The sequence below is a fragment of the Microcebus murinus genome, chromosome 25, assembly GCF_040939455.1.
Source record: "Microcebus murinus isolate Inina chromosome 25, M.murinus_Inina_mat1.0, whole genome shotgun sequence".
In the NCBI taxonomy this organism is placed as follows: Eukaryota; Metazoa; Chordata; class Mammalia; order Primates; family Cheirogaleidae; genus Microcebus; species Microcebus murinus.
Window position 1 is genome coordinate 9,038,098 of NC_134128.1, and position 18,738 is coordinate 9,056,835.

At 38.8% G+C, this 18,738-nt stretch overlaps 1 protein-coding gene across 15 annotated transcripts in view; it reads right to left on the bottom strand.

Moving 5' to 3' along the window:
* The window catches only part of MLLT10 (MLLT10 histone lysine methyltransferase DOT1L cofactor), a 198,777-nt gene that overhangs the window by 173,329 nt on the left and 6,710 nt on the right, over positions 1-18,738 (bottom strand). For 3 of the 15 annotated variants that reach the window (XM_012767337.3, XM_012767335.3, XM_012767332.3), the window contains exon 1: positions 7,374-7,550. The exons of the other annotated variants lie outside the window; for them this stretch is intronic. The gene's annotated coding sequence lies outside the window, so the exon portion shown is untranslated. Of the gene's footprint in view, positions 1-7,373; positions 7,551-18,738 lie in introns of those variants that run through there. 15 annotated transcript variants of the gene reach the window in all.

Genomic DNA, 18,738 nt, shown 5'->3' on the forward strand with positions numbered 1-18,738 from the left:
ATCTAAAAGGGGTCTAGAATCTAGAATAGTATCAGGTCTAGTATCCAGAACTAGATAAGGAACTCTTAGTTCAGCAACAAATATACTAATTACAAAACAGGCAAAGATCTTGAACAGGCATTCTCCAAAGAAAACACACAAATGGCCAACAAATAGACAAAAAGATGCTCATTTATCACTTATCATTAGGGAAATGCAAATCAAAACCATGAAATACCATTTTATACAATTAGCATGGCTATTATTTTAAAAATAAAAAAAAAAACAAGAGTTGGTGAAGATATGGGAAAAAAAGTAAAATGGTACAGTCTCTGTGGAAAACATTTTGGTATTTCCTCAAAAAGTTGAACACAGAACTACCATATGATCCAGCAATTTCACTCCTTGTATATACCCAAAGAGAAAATGAAAACAGAGACTCAAACAGATGCTAGTATACCAATTTTCATAGCAATATTATTCACAACAGCCAAAGGTGGAAACAACTCAAATTTCCATCAACAGATGAATGGATAAACAAAACATGGTATATATGAACAATGAATTATCATTCAGCTGTAAAGAAGAAATTCTGATACATGCTGTGACATGGATGAACCCTGAAAACATTACACAAATGAAATAAGCTAGATACAAAAGGACCAATACTGTAAGATCCCACTTATATGAGGTATCTAACATAGGCAACTTCAAAGAAAATAGAAGTTACCAGGGGCTAGGGAGAGGGTGAAATGGAGAATGATGCTTAATGAGTACAGAGTTTCTGTTTGGGATGAAAAAAGTTCTGAAATAGAAACTGGTGGTATACGTACTCACCAGCAAATTGGTATCAACTGATCAACACCTAAGTGGACATATAGGAAAAACATTTATCGGGTATCAGGTGGGTGGGAGGGGGGTGGAGGGAATGGGTATATACAAACATAATCAGTAAGATGTGCAACGTTTGGGGGATGGTCACACTTGAAGCTCTGACTGGGGGGGGGGCTTGGGCAATATATGTAACCTTAACATTTGTACTCCCATAATATGCTGAAATAAAAAAAAGAAACTGGTGATAGTTATAAAACACTGTGGAATGTACTTATAACGCTGATTTATATACCTAAAAATGGATAAAATGGTAGATTTTATATTATGTATATTTTATCACAATGAGTAAGGACAACTTAAATAGAGAGATTACTATGTTCATGGATTGGACCATGCAAAACTGTAAAGATATCCATTCTTCCAAAACTGATTTACAGAATCAACGTAAAGCCAAACAAAACACTAACAAGATTTTTTTGTGGAATGGTATTATTCTAAATATTTATCAAATGCTAAGAGCTAAGAATAGGAGAGATACTTAAAATAGAAAGAAATTAATTGGCCAACTAATATATAGAGAAAAAAATTAGCCAGGCATGGTGGCACATGCCTGTAGTCCCAGCTACTTGGGAGGCTGAGGCAGCAGGATTGCTTGAGCCCAAGAATTTGAGGCTGCTGTGAGCTAGGCTGACGCCATAGCACTCACTCTAGCCTGGGCAACAAAGCAAGACTCTGTCTCAAAAAAAAAAGAAAAAGAAAACCACAAGATGAAAAGACCATTTCTATCTGATATCTGATATCGAGTTGTTATAAAGCTGGAGTAATTTTAAAACTGTGGTTCTCACACAATGATAATACAAATAAACCAAAAGAACACAAAGTCTAGAAATAAATCCACACATATATAAATAGCTAAATTAAGATATAGTGCAACAGTAGAACTGAGTAGGAAAGAATAAAACAAGTAGATGTTTCTATTAAAAAAAAAAATACACTCATATATACACGTTTCCCTATTTTATTCTGTACACAAAATCAAATCCAGGTGAGTTATATACTTACATGTAAAAAGTAACAAAAAATAAATTAAAAATCTTTCAGAAAATTATATAAGGATAATTTTATGATATCAAGTTAGGGAAAGATTTAACAACTCACAAAAAGCACTAACTAAAAGAAAAAACTGAAAAATCTGACTACATTTAAAATAACTTCTCATCAAAAGAAAGCAATAACAGAATGAAAAAACAAACCACCAACAGGCACAAGCCATCCGCAAGTCACAAGCAAGAAACTCCAAATGGTCTATCAATACATGAAAAGGAGGCTCACGAGCATTGGTAATTAGGAAACTGCCAGGTAAAACCACAATGACATACCACTACACATTTACCAGAATGACTAAAGGCCATTCATACATTACTGGTGAGAAAATAAAGTAAAATAACTTTTAAAAACTGAATGTCATCCCTGACCACCTAGCAACTCCACTTCTAAATATATGCTCTAGGATCATTGCTTTAAACATTTTTAACCATGAACCACAATAAGAAATATGTTTGGGCCTGACACAGTGGCTCACACCTGTATCCCAGTGCTCTGGGAGGCCCAGCCAAGAGGTTCACTTGAGCCCAGAAGTTCAAGACCAGTCTGAGCAACAGTGACACCCAGTCTCTAAAACAAAATTTTTTGACAATTATCTGGGTGTGATAGTATGCACCTGTAGTCCTAGCTAGCTATTTATTAACACTCGAGGCAGGAGGTTCACTTAAGCCCAGGAGTTTGAGGCTGCAGTGAGCTATGATCACGCCACTGCACTCCAGCCTGGGTGATAGAGCAAGACTCTATCTCTTTTAAATAATAAAAGAAATATGTTTTATATTACAACCCTGTACACATATACAGGATACTATTATAAAAATGAACCCTAGGCCGGGCGCGGTGGCTCACGCCTGTAATCCTAGCTCTCTGGGAGGCCGAGGCGGGCGGATTGCTCGAGGTCAGGAGTTCGAAACTAGCCTGAGCAAGAGCGAGACCCCGTCTCTACTATAAATAGAAAGAAACTAATTGGCCAACTGATATATATATAAAAAATTAGCCGGGCATGGTGGCGAATGCCTGTAGTCCCAGCTACTCGGGAGGCTGAGACAGAAGGATCGCTCGAGCCCAGGAGTTTGAGGTTGCTGTGAGCTAGGCTGACGCCACGGCACTCACACTAGCCTGGGCAACAAAGCGAGACTCTGTCTCAAAAAAAAAAAAAAAAAAAAAAAATGAACCCTAAATTTTAATGTTCTCTTAATGCTGGTTGCTCCCCACTAAATTGATTTTATGACCCTTTTAGAAGCATGTCCAAAAAGTTTAAAGAATCTTTGATCTAGGAAAATTCTCACACATATATAAGAATATTCACAATAGTAATGATTCATAATTGCAAAACACTAACAAAAATCTAAATGTCCATCAACAGCAGCATAAACAGTGGTATAATTCATACACTCAGTAAAAAAATAAAAATGGGCCAGGCGTGGTGGCTCACGCCTGTAATCCTAGCTCTCTGGGAGGCCGAGGCGGGCGGATTGCTCGAGGTCAGGAGTTCGAAACCAGCCTGAGCAAGAGCGAGACCTCGTCTCTATTATAAATAGAAAGAAATTAGTTGGCCAACTAATATATATATAAAAAAAAAAAATTAGCCGAGCATGGTGGCACATGCCTGTAGTCCCAGCTACTCGGGAGGCTGAGGCAGAAGGATTGCTTGAGCCAGGAGATTGAGGTTGCTGTGAGCTAGGCTGACGCCATGGCACTCACTCTAGCCTAGGCAACAAAGCGAGACTCTGTCTCAAAAAAAAATAAAATAAAATAAAATAAAAATAAAAATGAATCAACTATATGTATCAAATACATGAATCTCAAAAACATACTGTTAATCAAAAAGTCAACAGAACATTATTCCATTTACACAAAGTTCAAAACAGCCACAACTAAATAATATATTGTTTAGAAATAAAACTGACAACTGAAGATAAGCAAGAACAATTAAAACAAATTCAGGATCGTGTTTAATTCAGGAGGCAAGAAGGACATAATTAAGAAGAGCCACACAGGGGTAACAGGTACAGGCAGTGCTCTCCTTATTAAGCTTGGTTGGTAGACACCTGCATATTCACTTTATTATTTTAATTGTCTATATGATGTGTATACTCATTTTTCTTTGAATGATCTTTTAACTAAAAATAAGTTTAAAAAATTCTCCATACACACAGTAATACGAGTAAAGTAAATTAAAAAGCAAAGGATTGGTCCAAAGAAATTATGAGTCTTTGGATAACGGTAAAATATTAATCCTTTTATAGCTTATAACATATGACTGTATGTACATGATGACAAAAGAAACATACTTTGACAGACACATTATCCATAGATTAAAAAAGATCAAGGATGGAACATGGGAGAGAAAACTTGGCAATTCCCAAAAAAATCAGTTACGAAAAACAATCAAGCATCCATAAACATTAACCAGGAGTCCAAAGAAGTGAAGATTAACGATAACTTCTGGAAAGTCTAAAGTAAAGAAAACTCTCATGAACAAAGACACAGCTCATCTAAATTTCTCCATCCTAACTCTAAAAGTAAAGGGAATAAAGCAGGAGCTAGGGGGTTTAAACATATATACCTACAATGGCAGAAACTAATCCTCAGAGAAGATCCAACCATGAAGTACCCTTATAACTGATGACATAACTTCCAAATCTCATCACACTGACGTTAATTTTCTCCTATTCTAAAATAACAAGATGAAGATATTCACACATACATATTATTAATACTTCTGGTTATTTGCTTAAACTATAATCTGAACTACAACTTAGCACATACCACCACCAACTCTGGAGTGCTCGGGGTTCAAAACCTGGCTCGTCCACTTTTTTCATGACCCTGGGCAAACTACCAGATCTATGCCTCTCATTTCCTCATCATTTAAAAAAAAAGAAAATTAGATAAGAATAGCCTATATCTCATTGTCCTGTGGAGACGGAAAAATAATATATCCCTCTACATAAGCACCTAACAGTACCTGGGCACATAGTAAGAGCTTCAAGCTATTCTGCAAATGAGAAAACTGAGGCTTAGACAAGAAATTTGGCCAGTCATGTATCTAGTTCATCTGACTCCAGAGCCCATGATCTTAACATTACTGCTACAGTGCCTGGATGTCTCTGGGTTGAAATCACAGATTATGGATTTGTCTTATCTTTCTATTTATCCTCCTTTCCTCAATTATCCAAAAATGAATATGCCTACACTACTACTGAAATCGGAACAAAAATGTTTTCTTGTTTAAACAAGAGACGACAAATACTAGAGAACAGAAAACCACTGAAAGTTTTGAGAATAGCATTAACAAGTAATCTTCCCCCTGCTCCATGTCCTGTCCCAAAAAAGTAATCTTATGGGGTTATCTGCCAGCTGGTAGCTAATACAGAGGATGAAATAGAGAAAGGGAGCATAGAAGGAGTAAGGACAAGATAGAAAAAGAAGAGTTTACATCAGGATAGGGCAGTTGTAATTTCTACTTGGTTCTAAGGCAATAAATTATTGACCCGACTGTAAAACTATAGAAGGGAGTTTGTTGTTGTTATTGTTGTTTTTTACCCAGCCATATTCTGTGCAGAAATTAAATGTTTAAGTTTGGAAAACAATACTTTGAGTGAACATAATGTGGAGCAGAAAAAAATTTTCCCCGTACCATCAGTTAAACACTCCACGAACCAACTACTATTTTAAGGACAGAAATGGCAATCATATTTGCTTTGCAGGAGACTTTAAGCACAGGGAGGCTATACTGAAAAGGGCAGTAGTAAAGAGAAAAAAGAGTATGTGTAATATGCTACCTTTTTATAGAAAAGAAAAACAAGAGTCTGTATATATATATGCTTGTACATACATAAATAAACTAGAGAAATAAATTACAATGGGGAGCTGGAAAGCAAAACTGGGCAAGTAAGAGACAAGTTTAGGGAGAATTTTCACTGTATATCTTTTTATATTTTTTTGAATCATGCCAATACATCACCTTAACAAAACTTAAATAGGCCAGGCGCGGTGGCTCACGCCCATAATCCTAGCACTCTGGGAGGCAGAGGTGGGCGGATTGCTCAAGGTCAGGAATTCAAAACCAGCCTGAGCAAGAGTGAGACCCCATTTCTACTATAAATAGAAAGAAATGAATTGGCTAACTAATACATATAAAAAAAATTAGCCAGGCATGGTGGCGCATTCCTGTAGTCCCAGCTACTCAGGAGGCTGAGGCAGAAGGATCACTTGAGCCCAGGAGTTTGAGGTTGCTGTGAGCTAGGCTGATGCCACGGCACTCACTCTAGCCTGAGCAACAAAGTGAGACTCTGTCTCAAAAACAAAACAAACAAACAAAAAAAACTTAAATATATAATTGAAGCTATTGCTATAATCTAGACAAAAAAATGAGGACTTAGATTATGACAGTGACTACAGAGGTAAAGAAATTAAATCTAAGATGCCTAGGACACCTAAGTAGAGATATCCAGAAGGCAATTGGAAATATGGATCTGAAGGCTGGAAAAAACTGTTCAGGTGATATTGATGCCCAGAGGCACCATAAGCATGCATAATTTCACCCAGGGTGAGGTAACCAAATAAACACAGGTAAGAAAAGCAATCATGTAACTTAAATTTTAAAAATGGAATCCAAAAGCCAGTTGAAAGACATGAAAGAAAGCAGATTCCCAGAAGCCATGAGAAGAGAGTTGCAAGAGAGATGCATGATCAGTTACAAACACTGATCTAGTAGGATCAAAACGTTAACAAAAAAATACACACACACACACACACACACACGTATATAAAAATTTGGGCCGGGCGTGGTGGCTCACGCCTGTAATCCTAGCACTTTGGGAGGCCGAGGCGGGCGGATTGCTCAAGGTCAGGAGTTTTAAACCAGCCTGAGCGAGACCCTGTCTCTACCAAAAATAGAAATAAATTAATTGACCAACTAAAAATATATATGCAAAAAATTAGCCAGGCATGGTGGCGCATGCCTGTAGTCCCAGCTACTCGGGAGGCTGAGGCAGTAGGATCGCTGAGCCCCGGAGATTGAGGTTGCTGTGAGCCAGGCTGACGCCACGGCACTCACTCTAGCCTGGGCAACAAAGTGAGACTCTGTCTCAAAAAAAAAAAAAAAAAAAAAAAAAAAAATTTGGCCCTTTGACATTAATAGCAAAATTAACAGAGTGGTGGACTTAAGAGCCAAATGTAGGCTGGGTGTTGTGGCTCACTCCTGTAAAGAGCCAAAATGTATTAGTCTGAAAGGTGAATGAATAGCAGTTTATACTTTATGTTCTTATATCTAAAAATGTTCAGAAAAGAATCTGAGGCAGCCTACAGCAAAGAATTTGTATTATAACAGGAAAAAATAGAAAAATGAACATTAAAAGCCAGTATGATGGATATCTCTTGTGTTTCATAAGCCATCCCCCGTTCTTTTGCAAACAGCACCCACCCCCCCACATTAGGGAAACTGCTCTTACCCCTGACTCCAACTATGTAGTTCTAGTGAGGGTTGCCATTCATAGTACCCTCCCCACTCCAGCCACAGAGATGTTGGGTACATGATCCAAGACAGGCCAATCAGAGTCCTTCCCAGGATTCTTCAAGAGAGCCCCTTCTTCTGGTAGAAGGGGCTGGAAACAAGAGCTGCCAGCAGTCATGGTTCCAGCCTCATGAGGTAGAGAGTCTGTAGTGTAAGAGAATGAAATCAACACGCAGAGAAACAGAGATAAGAGGTGAAGTCCTAAACCCCATGGAAGGAGGAGGAGGAAACAAATATACTAACAACCAGATTAATTTAGCTGATGTAACTAAAGACCAGGTTTGGTTCTGTGCTGTGGGAGCCAGGACAAAAAAATAAACAGAATGTATTTCATAGATCTATCAAAAAGGACGAAATACCCAGATCCTCAAGGGAGATAATTTGCCTGATGCTATATTATTAAAAGAAGTTCTACTACATGAATCTTTATGTAAGGGTCACTAAAAGACTAAATGGACAGTGTCCATGATGAGAATGTTATAGCAAATACAGATTTCACATGCTATCACTTATAATGACTACTAAGTTATTTCTCAATCATTAATCACAACTAAGAAATTAGAATACAATAGGTAGTTGAAGAAGTGGAGAGATACCAACTATGGTTTTACACTTCCAGGAAATTTGCCAATAAAAGGGGAAATACGAAACGATGAAAATGTAAATTTTAACTAGAATCCATGGGAAGCATCAAAAATGTTTGTGAGCTAAGAAGGAAAAATCAAGTAAAAAGGACAGACTGAAGAGAGAAGATGAATAAAAGAAGATCCTGGAGGAAATAAATGGGAAAAGACCTCATCAGAAACAAAAGTTGCTAATTTCACTAAAAACTACCTTCTCTCCTCCTTCCTGAAAAACCAAATAAAAACAGTGAGATAAAATGGCATAAAGCCACAAATACAAAAAAGAACATAAAGGAAAACAACAGCTATAAAATTTGGAAGGTAGAAGACATAAAACAAATGGTAAAAGACTTAACAGACCAGAAGTTGCTGCAGTAAGACAAGCCCAAAAGCAATGCATCTTATACCACATAGCACCAGGAACTGGAGAAACATTAGGTACCAGGCACCAAGGAGTAGGTGAATGCACATGGACAGCGATGGTCTATGTATGTGGAAGGGTTGCTTTCAGGTAAGGCTGAAACCAGTAGGAAATGGATATAATCTGAAAAGCTATCAGAACAAACTCCTTCTCCACTACATACCACCATGTAACTATCTTTCCCCTACCCTAGAAAACTGCAAACATTAATTTTCTATAGAGAGTAAACAAGAGATTTGAAATCTACACCTTGTGACAACAGAAACAGCTCAGAGAAGGGGCAGCATTCTAAAAAAACATTAAGTGAAAGTCTAATTCCATATAAACTTTTTTTTTTTGAGAGTCTCACTCTGTCACCTGGGCTAGAGAGCCATGGTGTCAGCCTAGCTCACAACAACCTCAAACTCCTAGGCTAAAGCAAAGCAATTATTCTGCCTCAGCTTTCCCGGCAGCTGGGATTACAGGAGCATGCCACCACACCTGGCTAATTTTTCTATTTTTAGTAGAGACAGGGTCTCTCTCTTGCTCAGGCTGTTTTCGAACTCCTGACCTCAAGCAATTCTCCCGCCTCGGCCTCCCAGAGTGCTAGGATTATAGGCATGAGCCACCAAACCAGGTCTTATATACTCAAATTCTAGCACACATCTTGCTCAAAGAATATTGGTAGCCAGGTCTGTCAACCCCAAACAGATGATTGGAGGATTCTCTGAATGCACTTAGAACACATACAGATCACCTATAATGAAGTCAATCAGCCAACAGTTTGCCCACACACACAGAACTTCCAATCAACTCATCAGGAAATTGTCTTAAATTTGATCGATGGCTAAGAGTCACCTAATTTTTAAGCAAAATCTATAACAAGAAAGAGAGGCCAAAACAGACAGTACAAGGCCGGGCGTGGTGGCTCACGCCTGTAATCCTAGCACTTTGGGAGGCCGAGGCGGGCAGATTGCTCAAGGTCAGGAGTTCGAAACCAGCCTGAGCGAGACCCCATCTCTATCAAAAATAGAAATAAATTAATTGACCAACTAATAATATATATACAGGCCGGGCGCGGTGGCTCACGCCTGTAATCCTAGCTCTCTGGGAGGCCGAGGCGGGCGGATTGCTCGAGGTCAGGAGTTCGAAACCAGCCTGAGCAAGAGCGAGACCCCGGCTCTACTATAAATAGAAACAAATTAATTGGCCAACTAATATATATACAAAAAATTAGCCGGGCATGGTGGCGAATGCCTGTAGTCCCAGCTACTTGGGAGGCTGAGGCAGGAGGATTGCTTGAGCCAGGAGTTTGAGGTTGCTGTGAGCTAGGCTGACGCCAGGGCACTCACTCTAGCCTGGGCAACAAAGCGAGACTCTGTCTCAAAAAAAAAAAAAAAAGAAAGAAAGAAAACAGTACAAAGGAAGAGCCCCAGGAGCAGAAGAAAACTTCAGAAAACTAAAACAAAATGAACACCTCCAATTAATATCCTCAGAGATAAGAGAAGAAACTACATTCAAGAAACAAGAACAGAAGATAGGCCGGGCGCCGTGGCTCATGCCTGTAATCCTAGCACTGTGGAAGGCCAAGACAGGAGGATTGCTCAAGGTCAGGATTCGAAACGAGTCTGAGCAAGAGCGAGACCCCCATCTCTACTAAAAATAGAAAGAAATTAACTGGATAACTAAAAATATATAGAAAAAATTAGCCAGGCATGGTGGCACATGCCTGTAGTCCCAGCCACATGGGAGGCTGAGGCAAGAGAATTGCTTGAGCCAAGGAGTTTGAGGTTGCCATGAGCTAGGCTGATGCCACGGCACTCTAGCCCAGGCAACAGAGTAAGACTCTGTCTCAAAAATATTAATAATAATAATGAAAGAAAATGATTTCCAGTTAAAAATTCTACTAATAGGCTGGGCGCGGTGGCTCACGCCTGTAATCCTAGCACTCTGGGAGGCCGAGGCGGGCGGATTGCTTGAGGTCAGGAGTTCTAAATCAGCCTGAGCAAGAGCGAGACCCCGTCTCTACTATAAATAGAAAGAAATTAATTGGCCAACTAATATGTATATATAAAATTAGCCGGGCATGGTGGCGCATGCCTGTAGTCCCAGCTACTCGGGAGGCTGAGGCAGGAGGATTGCTTGAGCCCAGGAGTTTGAGGTTGCTGTGAGCTAGGCTGACGCCACGGCACTCACTATAGCCTGGGTAACAAGCGAGACTCTGTCTCAAAAAAAAAAAAAAAAAAATTCTACAAATATATTTAGGCAAACTATCAATAAATACAGTAAAGCTATCAATTCTATCAAACATGCAAAACCTTAAAAAATTCATTTCTCATGCACCTTTTTCTATGAAGTTGCTAGATGTGCCCATCAAAACAAGAAAATGAACCAATAATATGAAGAAATGGGGGAGTAGGAGATTAGGAAAACAGGGACTCCAAATAAGAAAATTCCAAGATGATGGTGAAGAGAAGAGTCCCAGGTTGGTAACCAAAGCCTAAAGAGCAAAAGCCCAGGTGAGAACAGGTAGAAGTACCCAGAAGAAGGTCCCCCTTTAAAAAGGAGAGGAAAAGAGGAAGATGAGGAAAAGCTGGAAGAGTAGGGAAAAAAGAAAAGAATAGAAAGAAGGAGAGGAAGAGAGAAGGGGAGGAGATAGACGGAGAGAAAGGAGAGGAAGAGAAAGGGGAAGGAAGGGGGAAGAGTGGAAAAGGACCAAGGAAAGAAAGGAAAGAAGAAAAAGGAAAGGAGAATATAGAAGGAAAATTGAATCTATAAAACTACCTGATAGGCCGGGCGCGGTGGCTCACGCCTGTAATCCTAGCTCTTGGGAGGCCGAGGCGGGCGGATTGCTCAAGGTCAGGAGTTCAAAACCAGCCTGAGCAAGAGCGAGACCCTGTCTCTACTATAAATAGAAAGAAATCAATTGGCCAACTGATATATATATAAAAAAATTAGCCGGGCATGGTGGCTCATGCCTGTAGTCCCAGCTACTCGGGAGGCTGAGGCAGAAGGATCGCTCGAGCCCAGGAGTTTGAGATTGCTGTGAGCTAGGCTGACGCCACGGCACTCACTCTAGCCTGGACAACAAAGCAAGACTCTGTCTCAAAAAAAAAAAAAAAAAAAAAAAAAAAACTACCTGATAAATTAAGCACATAGAAGTTTACATAAGGAAGTAACAAGAGGATATATAAAGATTTAGCCTTAGATTAAAAAGACAAGAAAAATGAAAATACAATTATTAATCCCAGAGGGAAAAGAAAAAAAAAGAAATATTAACATAAATCATAACAGAACTGTATACTCTTGACTCGGGAAATAATAATATTGAGGTAGGGTAGAGGTTAAAAAAAAAAGGAAAACAATTATTTAAATAGTCATAATAATGTAAACATTATTCTTTAACACTACTGATTTAACTAAAACAGGTGATATACTGGAAGCCAAAATCTAAAACTCATATCAAGGCCGGACGCGGTGGCTCACGCCTGTAATCCTAGCACTCTGGGAAGCCAAGGCGGGCAGATTGCTCGAGGTCAGGAGTTCGAAACCAGCCTGGGCAAGAGCGAGACACCCATCTCTACTAAAAATAGAAAGAAATTAATTGGCCAACTAATATATAGAGAAAAAATTAGCCGGGCATGGTGGCACATGCCTGTAGTCCCAGCTACTCGGGAGGCTGAGGCAGGAGGATTGCTTGAGCCCAGGAGTTTGAGGTTGCTGTGAGCTAGGCTGATACCACGGCACTCACTCTAGCCTAGACAACAAAGCGAGACTCTGTCTCAAAAAAATAAAAAAAATAAAACTCATATCAAAGATAGCTGCTAAGACATTCCTTTTCAAAATACATAAGTAAATATCAGAAGAAATAGCCCAAAGAGTTGATATGGGTTGCCTCTGAGGAATAGGATGAGGATTCAGGAGTCATGCAGCAAAGGACTGCTGTGTGTTTGTGTGTAACATTAGCTTTTGGTCCTACCTGACTTTCTGTGAGATTATGCTTTTGATAAACATAAAAATTAAACACAAAAACAGAATAAATAAGCTGGGTGTAGTGGTTCATGCCTATAGTCCCAGCTACTTGGGAGGCTGAGATAGAAGGATCGCTAGACTCCAGGAGTTTGAGGCTATATTGAACTATGATCACACCAATGCACTCGAGTGACAGAGCAAGACCCTATCTGTAAAAAAAAAATTTTATTAAAAAATAAATAAATCACCGTCTTAAGACTAGAGACCCCAGCCAAGGCAGGAGTATCGCCTGAGGCCAGGAGTTTGAGAACATCCTAGGCAACACAGCAAGACTCTCTCTCAACAAAAAATTTAAAAATTAGCCTGTAGTCCCAGTTATTAGGAAGCTGAGACAGGAAGGTCACTTGAGCCCAGGAGTTTGAGGTTACTGTGAGCTATGATCATGCCACTGCACTCCAGCCTGGGTGGCAGAGTGAAATTCTGTCTCTAAAAATTAAATATTATAATTTCTTTTAATTTTTAAAAATATGGAATAAACAGATACCATATGCTGGGCAATGTATTAACTAACGTACCTGTTTTCATTTCTCTTACTAGTTATGTAGGCAGGTTAGAAAAGAACGCACTAACTTCATGTCTGGCCTTTTCCTAGGCTTTTCTCATATTCAAAGGAAAAGGAATTTAAGAGGAAAGCAAAGCAAACTGCCTATTTATAATTTGTCTATGGTGGCAAGTACCAAATCTCTTAACTTTTAAAAATCACCTCTTTCAAAGTTATAAGAAATAGACAGGTGTGGTGGCTCATGCCTGTAATCCTAGCACTTTGGAAGGCCAACGCAGGAGGATCCCTTCAGGTCAGGAGTTAGAGACCAGATTGAGCGTAAGTTGTTGAGTGGGGCTTCCAGCAGAAATTAAGAGTACAACTCAGGGGGAAAAGAACCATACTTGTACTTTACCCTCCCCCCTTCTTCCTGCCTGGAACTTCTTTCTGCAGTCACAAGGACTGCAGTTCCAGCTGCTATGCTGTGATCATGGGATAACCCTAAAAATAAAAACCATGTGCTAAGGATTGTATAGTAGGAAGACAGAAAAAGCATACTTCCTAATGATATCACACAGCTGTCAAAAAGCTTTAAACTGTCTTTCTGAACTCCTTTTAAGTAAAAGAATAACCTCCTAATTTGTAGAAACCAACAGAATCTGGTGTTTGTTACTAGCAGCCAAACATAATTCTTAATGGACAGAGAGCAAATGCAAAAACTCCCCACAGTGACATCTTCACAACCCATGGTAGAGGAAAAGGAACCTCAAGGAAGACAACTTGTAAAGATTAGTTTGCAGTCAAAAATTACAAAGCAAGCTGGGCACAGTGTCTCATGCCTGTAATCCTAGCACTCTGGGAGGCAGAGGCAGGCGGATTGCTCAAGGTCAGGAGTTTGAAACCAGCCTGAGCAAGAGCAAGACCCCATCTCTACTATAAATAGAAAGAAATTAACTGGCCAACTAATATATATAGAAAAAATTAGCTGGGCATGGTGGCACATGCCTGTAGTCCCAGCCACTTGGGAGGCTGAAAGGCAGCAGGATTGCTTGAGCCCAGGAGTTTGAGGCTGCTGTGAGCTAGGCTGACGCCACAGCACTCACTCTAGCCTGGGCAACAAAGCGAGACTCTGTCTCAAAAAAAAAAAAAAAATTACAAAGCAGATTAAAACATCTACCTCCAGAGTTATCAAACAAAAATGAAAGAATTCCAAAATCTCTGAGGAGCTTTAAAATATTTTAAATCTTCAAATAAATAAAGGAAGGAATATAATCCTTAAGATAATAACAGCAAGACACCATGAAAAAAAAGAAGCAAATTAAAAAATAAAAACCAGCTGGGCACAGTGGCTCATGCCTATAACCCCAGCACTTTGGGAGGTAAAGGCAAGAGTAGCCTGGGCAACACAGCAAGAACTCATCTCTACAAAAAAAAAAAAAATTAAAATTAGCCAGGCATGGTAGTGTGTGCCTGTCCTCCTAGCTACTAAGGATGCTGAGGCAGGATCACTTGAGCCTAGGAGTTCGATGCTGACGTGAGCTATGATCACACCACTGCACTCCGGCCAGGGTGACAGAGCAATACCCTGTCTCTAAAAAAAAAAGAGAGAGAGAAAGATATGGTTTACTCTGAAAAATTCACTGAATTAATAATAAGCATAAATCTGAAGACAGAGCTAAAGAAATTATCCATAATACAGAGATAAGATAGAAAATGTTAAAGACAAATTAGAAGACATGAAAAACAGAATGAAAATCCTACACTTAAGTAACAGTTCTGGGAGAAGAAAATTTAATGAGAAGTTCACAATATTTGAGAAGATAAAGCAGAAAATATTCCAAATTAGAAGGACAATGAGTCCTCAGAATAAAAAACACACCAAGTTTCAAAGAGGTTAAACAAAATGCCAGCAGATTGATTGTCTACAAGCACCAATAAATTCCAGAAGATAAACTAGAACAAAATCTTTAATTACAGGAAAATAACTATTATCCTAGAATTCAGACTAGTATACAAGAGAGCAAACTAATGAAATTCTTAGATGTAAAAGGACTACAATAGCTTTTTTACTTATTGACTACCTACAGACCATGAATTTAAAAAAAAAAAAATCACCTTCAAAAAGAAAATAAATAAACCCATAAAGCAACAAGGGAAACAAAAAGCTGGTCAGAGCAAAAACATTAGTAATGTTCAGTCTAAATAATAAATGACTACTTAAAAAAAGAATCACAATAATTAATTTAGCAAATTAAAAATAAGTAGAATTAATAAAGGTAACAATAACAAAGACTTTGCAAGGGAAAGAGTACAGAAGGAAGCCAGGCATCCTAAGCCTTGGCTTTATTCAGAAGGAGTACAGATATTAATTTTAGATTCACAGAAAAATAAAGAATACACATTAAAATTTTAAAGGCACTCACTAAAAAGAAAAGAAATAGAGCATATAACCTCCAAATCAGCAGAGGATTAAAGAAATAAAGAAAACTCAATCACTCCAACCAGAGGGAAAAAGGGAAGGAAAATAAGAAAGGTAAACAGATAACAGAAAATAAGATTTTATTAGCAGGCCCAAAAGTATCGTCACTACTATAATTAAATTAAATGTGCCTATTAACACAGATTCTCTGATGAAATTTTTTTTTAAAAGCCTCACTATATGTACAAGAATGTTCCTTGCAGCACTATTTAAGATTGTGAAAAATTAGAAACTTAAATGGCAATAAGGGAATTAAATAAACTGTGATACATTCTGTGAAAGAACACCAAAATTCAGATAAAAAGAATGTATTGATATACCCATATCACAAGTTGCAGAACAACATATGGTTTGACACCATTCCTATAAAACAATATAATACTATATGGTGTTTATGGATATATATATATACATGTAGTGTAATTATTAAAACACAGATGGTACCAACAGACAATAAAAACTAGGGAGAGATAAGTAGTACTACAACTTAATTTTTTTCATTTATTACTCCTTTTAAGCAAAAGGGAAGATTTGAATCAAATATCAAGAACTGACATTTGTCTTCAGGACAGGAAGTCCGTAAAAAAAAAAAGAAAAACCAAACCAAACAAAAAAATAACTGACATTTGTTCATTCTGGGAAGAAATGCACAGATGTTTATTATATGCCCTATAATGTTCAAAACCATTTATGATAATTAAATGTACATTAATATGCTGATTAGTAGAATTATATATAAATATACATGTATATTATTCATATGGTTTTACAGATACATACTCATTTATTTATACACATATCTTCATCAAGCGAAAATTAAAATGTAATGCAACCTTAGATCAATTCCTAAAACTGGTTTAAATTCCACCCAGCAGTTTCTCCCTGGAGATGTAAGAAGGCAGGAAGAACTGCAATAAAAAGAGGTTGATCGGTACAAAAAAGACACAGCTCATTTCCTGAAGGAAAGGAATAGTCCTTCACTTAGACCTAAAACATCAGTATCTTAACAATACAATTTTTTTTTTTTTTTTTTTGAGACAGAGTCGCGCTTGTTGCCCAGGCTATAGTGAGTGCCGTGACGTCAGCCTAGCTCACAGCAACCTCAAACTCCTGGGCTCAAGTAATCCTTCTGCCTCAGCCTCCCAAGTAGCTGGGACTACAGGCATGCGCCACCATGCCTGGCTAATTTTTTATATATATATATAGGCCAATTAATTTCTTTCTATTTATAGTAGAGACGGGGTCTCCCTCTTGCTCAGGCTGGTTTCGACCTCCTGACCTTGAGCAATCCGCCTGCCTCAGCCTCCCAGAGAGCTAGGATTACAGGCATGAGCCACCGCGCCTGGCCAACAATACAATTTTTTTTAGTTTGTTTTTGAGACAGAGCTCTGTTGCCCTGGCTAGAGTACCATGCCATCAGCCTAGCTCACAGCAACCTCAAACTCCTGGGCTCAAGCAATCCTCCTGCCCCAGCCTTCCTAGTAGCTGAGACTATAGCCGCACTCCAAGACACCCAACTAATTTTTCTATTATGAGTAGAGATGGGGTCTGATTCTTGCTTAGGGTGTTCTTGAACTCCTGACCTCAAACGATCCTCCTGCCTCAACCTCCCAGAGTGCTAGGATTTGAGCCACTGTGCCCAGTCTTCTATATACTATCAATCTACTTTTCTGAAAATGCTCCTCATTCTTCTGGATCTTTACTGTTCAGTATCTGTCAAGGTACTGCCAGCTCACAATCCCCCTCCCCTGAGAAGAAGTGAGCTATCCCAATCCATAGAGATATTCCTGAATGTGTCTAAGCAACATGACTCTATTCTCTCACAACAGCAAAATGGTCCACAGGTAGGTACCTCATCTAAGCCAAATCAGAGGTGTTTTCCCAGAAAAGATAATATTCAGACTGAGATTTAGTCTCTTGAGACAGAAGATAGAAAATATCAAGAGCTGGTCAGAAGCAGTGGCTCACACCTATAATCCCAGCACTTTGGGAGGGCTGAGGTAGGAGGATCACTTCAGGCCAGGAGTACAAGACCAGCCTAGGCAACCTAGTGAGACTCTGTCTCTATAAAAAATTTAAAAATCAGCCAACATGTTGTAGTTCTAGCTTCTTGGGAGGCTGAGGCAGGAAGATGGCTTGAGCCAAGTGGTTCAAAGCTACAATGAGTTATGATCAAGCCACTGCACACCAGCCTGGGTGACAGAGCAAGACCTTGTCTCCAAAACAAAAAAATAAGGAAAAAAGAAAGAAAATATCAGGAGCTGAAGTATAATCATCTTTTACCAGAGGAGGCAATAATATATAACATAATGGTTGAAAGCTTAATCCCAGCCCAGACTCCAACTAGTTATGCGATTCCCTTAAAACTATGGTGTTCCAGCCAGGCGCGGTGGATCACACCTGTAATCCTAGCATGGGAGGCCGAGGTGGGCAGATTGTTTGAGAGCTCAGGAGTTCGAGACCAGCCTGAGCAAGAGCAAGATCCCATTCTACTAAAAAAAATAAAAGTTACCTGGACTACATATTTATATATATATAAAGAGGGGGGGGGAGGGAGGGAGGGAAGGAGGGAAAATTAGCCAGGCATGGTGGCACATGCCTATAATCCCAGCTACTCTGGAGGCTCAGGCAGGAGGATCACTTCAGCCCAGTTTGAGGTTGCTGTGAGCTAGGCTGATGTCACAGCACTCTAGCCTGGGCAACAGAGCCAGACTGTCTCAAAAAAAAAAAAAAACGATGGTGTCCCTTGCAGTAGAATCACTATGAGAAGAGTAAGAATACAAAAATAAATTTAAAAAAAAAAAGAGAGAAAGTATAACAAAGAAAAAAAATACTGTGGTGTCCCTATCTATAAAATGAGAATAACAGAATATCTACCTCACAGATTCAATAGGATAATTAAATAAGAAAACTGATATAAAACATTTAGCACAGTATCTGTGTAAACACTCAAAAAGTTGGCTATTGATTGTTGGCGTAAGTAGCAAACAAAATCTGCAGAAAGAAAGAAAGCAGGCATGCAGTCAAAAGCAGAAATAAGACTAATTCAATTCCTTTTCTGGGTCAGAGATACATTTCAATGTTATAATTCTTGGCTGTTGTATCCTTACAATAAAACATCCTTTCTTTGCTTATATAAGCTTGGAATGAGATTTGTTTCTTACAAAAGTCTCTACCTTTTATAATTATACACTATAGGAATTTAGAAACCTTTTCTAAATTCTTTTTTTTTTCCCCCTTTTCTTTTCCTTTTAGAAACAAGGTCTTGCTCTGCCACTGCCTGGAGTG